We start from the raw sequence: 5,551 nt of genomic DNA, 5'->3' as shown, positions 1-5,551 counted from the left end.
CATTGCCATTCTCTGAGGCTGAGAGAGAATGACTTGCGCAAGACCACCCAGGGGTTCCTATGACCAAGCAAGCATGAGAAGAAATTGGGGAATTGGAATAGGCAGGCAGGTCAAGAGCAAAGGGGAGCCCAGACTCAGAGCAAAGAAAGTCCTTTGTTTGAGGGTTCCTTAGGCTAGAGGGTGATTTTTGTTGCATACCTTGGTCCTTATGTCAAGCAAGATTGGAAAACCACCCCCAAAACTCCTGTATGCAATGAACCTTTATTTTTTAATTCCTAGTTTCTAATCCATCCATGTACTCTCTTGTCTTTTTGTCTCAAAAAGTTGTGACCAGAGGCAGACTTACAACTATGCACTTGTTGTTCAGAAAATTGTGCATTTCTGAGTAAACTGCAAGAATTTCTTGAAAATGTACAGTTTTGAAACATTAAGGTGAGTTTTCCATCCTTTGCAAGAAAAAAAATCCCTAATGTTTTGACAAAATGAAAAGAAATACTGAGACCTTTTCCTCAGCATCAGTCAGGATGTGGGGAAAGCAAGATTTTTCAACCTCAGCACAGACGCAATGGGCCAGAACCAGAAGTGATATGCTGTCCATCCATCCATTTATATCCTGCCTTTCCTACAGACTGTGACTCAAGGATATATAACATATCAAATAACATATATAGTTAAAATTACTATATTAAATACATATATAATTACTAGTGAAACACTATGAATTAACACCAGTATTCAAATCATTTCAAATGTTACTTTACAGAAAAGATTAAAAACAGTTGTTTTCAGACCTATGGTGGCCCTAAGGTGGGCATACTGCAACAAGATTTGATCAAAAGGGGCTTGTCGTTGCTTTCTTCTGAGGCTGAGAGAGTGTGGCTTGCCCTAGGTAACCCAGACAGGGATTCAAAACCTGTCTTGAATTGTTCAATAGTCCAATGCACAAACCAATACACTATTACAGCTGGATAGACAAAATTACACAAAAGGTCATTTCTTGTTAAAAATCAAAGGCTTGCTGGAAAAATCTTAACCTGCCACCTAAAATACAACTAAAAAGGAGCCATTCTAGTTTCCCTAGCAAGGGAGTTCCAAATCATGGAAGAGCCACAGAGAAGGCAATTTCCCACATTCCCCCAAACTATGTTGGTAAAGGCAGTGGGATAGAGAGAAGTGTCTTCCCTGCAGATGTTAAAGCTTAGGCAGGCTTACAGGGAAAGATATGGTCCTTCAAATGTCACTTCTTTTTAATTTCAGCTCCAAATTGGCAGATTTGCTTTTCTTAATTTGTTTGAATGTTTTGGTGGGTTTGAAGCCACAAAGTTTGAGCCAAAAAATAAAAATAAAAATAGGGGAGATGCAGGAATTCAAGGGCTTTAGGCTGGTCCATTTGTCTTCGAGGGTGGGATTAGGTGTCTCTGGGGAATGACATGAAGCCCACAGCTCACAGTTTCCTCACTCATGGCACAGCCAGTGCTGAACTTCAAAAGGTCACAAAATTCATTTTTATGATTGCTGCAATGTACTTGCATAGCTATCCCTCTGCTGTTTTGTACACTCTGCTATACAAGCAAAACTGTCCACCTATCTGGGGGTTTTTTTGGTATACATTTTCTTGTAACATATTGCTTTGGGCTAATTACATGCTACATATTTTGTGACATTATCAGCTTTCATATCTAGTCTCCCTACTCAGTCCTTAAACTATCACAATAAAGGAAGGCGATGAATTCAAGACATGATTCAAAAATGTCTGCAACAAGCAGTAAGGTGAAAAGACCTTTTGCAAGGACAACTATGAGGTCTTCTTTAAAGCATAGAAGTATGACCTGCCTGCCCTAAAAAACATATCTGTGTCCTTCATAGCCCCACAGCTAAATTCCCCTCTCCACAAGGCAATTCAGCTCCTGCTTCTGTGATAGTAATGGCATGTGACAATCATAATTGTATTTTTGTAACGAGAGACACTGCAGACTGGGCCAGCCAGAAAAATCAGCAGTAGCAGAACATGCCACAAACCATCCTGGGCATAAAATACTGTTTGAAAACACTGAAATTCTGGACCATGCCAACCACTACCATGTCAGGATGCACAGGGAAGCCATTGAAATCCACAAACATCTGGATAATTTCAACCAGAAAGAAGAAACCCTTAAAGTGAACAAAATTTGGCTACCAGTCCTGAAGAATAGCAAAATAAGGACTCAGCAAATGCAAATGGGACACCATTCAGAGTCAGGGGCTTTCCCAGCAGATAATTGATCACCAATTAGCAGACATTAATCCTCATTTGCATTAGCCTCCCAGCCTGAGGCCTGCCATCAGCACAGAACAATACACATGCAAATCACTCCTGCATTCCCAGGCTCACACAGGATATATACACACAATTTTTCCAGGCAAAGCATTCTCTGAAGATGCCAGCCCCAGATGCTTGGCAAAACGTCAGAAAGAAACTGCTAGAACATGGCCACATAGCCCGAAAAACCCACAAAAAACTATGGAGGCCGGACATGAAAGCCTTTGACTTTACATATTTTTGTAACTCTCTGCTAATTTTCTTCTCGGAGGAAACAAAGAGTAATGTCAACATTTTTTCCTTGTTTCAAATAGGTCTAAAACTGCACAGTTTTCAAACATTATTTACAGTTGAGGACTCCTGTTGCACAACAATTTGCACATGGAAACAGTATTTCCAGCACAGACTACATTATCTCCTCACAGAAATACTATTTTCTGCACAGAAAATGTTGTTTCCTATATAAAACAGCCATGTGTGAATTTTGCAAAGAATAAGTCCCAAACTGCAAAGATTCTCACCAGTCCACCAGGATTTGTTTCATCGGGGTTTCTTGACATTGCAAAAGACACGTTTTTCCTACCATTTCTTGATTTTTTAAAAAATATATGTTCTTCCCAACTCTGTGTCATTGATAGGAGGGAAAGCAGTAGATCTTGAGCAGATCTTGATCTGGATCACAAGGATGGGGTGAGATGAAAACCTTACTCCTACTACAGACCTATGTGTGTGTGTGTGTGTGTGTGTGTGTGTGTGTGCGCACGTGTGTGTGTGCGTGCGTGCATGCATGTGTGTGTGTGCGTGCGCACGCATATGCATACATGTAAGTGCATTTTGCCCCACTACTGCTGAAACTAGATGTGGCCCTCAGAGCTGAAAAGTGTGTACACCCCTGCTATAGACCCCAAAGAAAAAAGATGACTAAGGCCCGTTACAGACGGGCAAAAAGTATGTGCCGCGCACGTATTAGAGTTAGAAAGGGGCATCCTTTCCGGACGCCCCTAACCCTAGTACGCGCTCGGCACGTACAAAATGGCAGCACCCATTCTACATGGGTGCCGCCATTTTGATGTTGTGGACGCCTAGTGTCTGCACGTTGCATGGCGGAAATGATGCCACGAGTGTGCCATTGGCACTTTGCGATGCCTTTTCCGTGCCGCAAAAAGAAGCCGCTTTTTGCAGCTTCTTTTTGCTGCACAAAGGAGCCGCGCGGTTTGGCCGCTGGGGCTCCTCCGCGCAGCAAATGACGGCGCCAGTAGACCGCCTTTTTTGGGAAGTCTGTAAAGCACTTAAGGCAGCTGCTCAATAGCTCCTCTTTGGCAGTTGTCTTAATGCATCAAAGGCCTTCAGAAATAATCTTGTGGGCAAAAGTGCTTGCCTTATATTCTGAGCCCCACTGATATCATCTGTCAGAAAGAGAGAAAGGGTAAGTTGTTCAGAAGGTTTTGCACCTTGCTGACAGGGCAGCCCAAAATGCTGGAATGCCTTGAGAGAAAGGTCAAGGTGGCATCTCTATCATTCCAAATTAAAAACTAAATAGAAATGCAGTTATTATTGCAGCACTGGAATCAAGACAACACTTACTAATGCATCTGAAAGCCAAAGGGCACCTCAATAGGGAAGAAGTTACATAACTCATAGAGCTCTATCTATTTTGTGCCCCTCACCATTTGCTACTTGAGGAAACTGCCTTATTATAGCAATAGCAAGTACATTTTTATAGTGCTTACCAGTGAACTAGCACTCCCTGAGCAGTCTTCAATGTGTAAGCTAATTACCCCAAACAAACTCATTTTACTGACCTACAAAAGGATGGAAGGTTGAGTGGACCTTGGAGCCCTCCTCTAGGACCTAACTTACAATGTTGTGGCTGCAGTATCAGCATTCACTGTGACACATGGCCTCCTCATTCTTTCTCATGGCAGGGCTACCAACTCTGATTCTCATATCAGTTAGACAGGGTAGTATAACAGGAAACACCTGGAAGGAGGTGGCTAAGTGGGACCGGGAGGTTCTGTCAATTGATGCGAACCTCTTGCTGGGCTGAGGGCCTTGCCTGGTACCTAGTTCTCCCTATGTTCCACCAGCACTCTGGGAAAGATCTGCAGCAGGGTGAGGAATCTTTGACCTGAAAAGAGGATTTGAACTGCAATACCCATGATTCCTTACAATTAACCATGTGGGCTGGAATTTCTAGGACATATAAATGGAGGACTGAAGTTTGCTTATCCCAGTCTACAGAAAAGTCCTTATGTGTTGTTATGTAATATTCAAAGGAGCTAGTTGAAATGGGTGGAGCAAAAAAAATACTATTAACTGCTACTTCAGCTTTCCATCTTGATGTAGGGTGAACCTAAACCCTTTCCCAAAATAAAAGAGTATATATTAACACTTGCCACTTTTCTCTTTTAAAGATTACAGCAGTCAGCAAGCAATATCCAGGGAACACTTCTGGGATGGATTTCATTACTGGCTAATTAATGCAAACACAAGGAAGGATGCATCATTATGTGGAACCATTTGCAATCTGAAAACTATAAAAACCCAGACTCTCACACCCTTATTTATCCCAAGTATTACCAGAGCTGTTTAAAAACAAAATGTCTTTGATTAGAAAGTTAATTTGAGAAATGAGATGTGATGCCATATATGGTGGTAAGAACATGGACTTTATGTCTCCAGTTTCCTGCTGTGGTTTAGAGTTATAAAAAGTTAATGATCTCTTGTGCAATTTTCTCTAACTGAAATGAAAGAAACACACTAAATAAACACTAAATGGAAACCAACATCCGTCCACAATGCAGTCTGTGCAACACAGAGACATAAACCATGCAGGCTTCTAGTAGCTGTGTAGTGAGTCCAAAATCAAGGCAGTTTGGATTCTGTTGGATGTTTTCTGTCCCATCTCTTAAAACAGAGGTGGGCAACATATTTGTAGAATGCCAGAGTGGTGTAATGGCTAGAGCACTGGAAGAAATCTTCACTTGGCCATAAAGCCCACTGGGTGAAATTGGGTCAGTCAATTTTTCAATCTGGCTTAACTCCCAGGGTTATTGTGAAGATAAAAGTGAAAAGGAGAAAGACCTATTATGCCACCTTTACTTCAGTAGAAGAATGATAAATAAAGATAAATAAATAAACCAATAAGCAAGCTATGCAGTGGAACTATAAACATTACTATACTCGGGATGAGTGAGCTAAAGTTAACAGAATGGGAAATTTTGAGTCAAACAATTACACAATGCTTTAATC

The 5,551-nt window shown here is 41.4% G+C and overlaps 1 long non-coding RNA gene across 1 annotated transcript; it reads left to right on the top strand.

The window, feature by feature from the left end:
• The first annotated feature begins 398 nt into the window (after positions 1–398).
• Positions 399–4,867, top strand: LOC149312118 (uncharacterized). The gene is made up of 3 exons (XR_016281399.1): positions 399–432; positions 2,938–2,989; positions 4,714–4,867. It is a non-coding gene; the product is annotated as an uncharacterized LOC149312118 (long non-coding RNA).
• The last annotated feature ends 684 nt before the right edge of the window (positions 4,868–5,551 follow it).

Source organism: Sceloporus occidentalis, unplaced genomic scaffold, assembly GCF_023333645.1.
Source record: "Sceloporus occidentalis isolate IW3139 unplaced genomic scaffold, rSceOcc1.0.p SCAF_5, whole genome shotgun sequence".
Lineage (NCBI taxonomy): Eukaryota > Metazoa > Chordata > Lepidosauria > Squamata > Phrynosomatidae > Sceloporus > Sceloporus occidentalis.
Note: the sequence above shows the minus strand (reverse complement) of the source record. Positions and strands in the feature narration are given on the sequence as shown.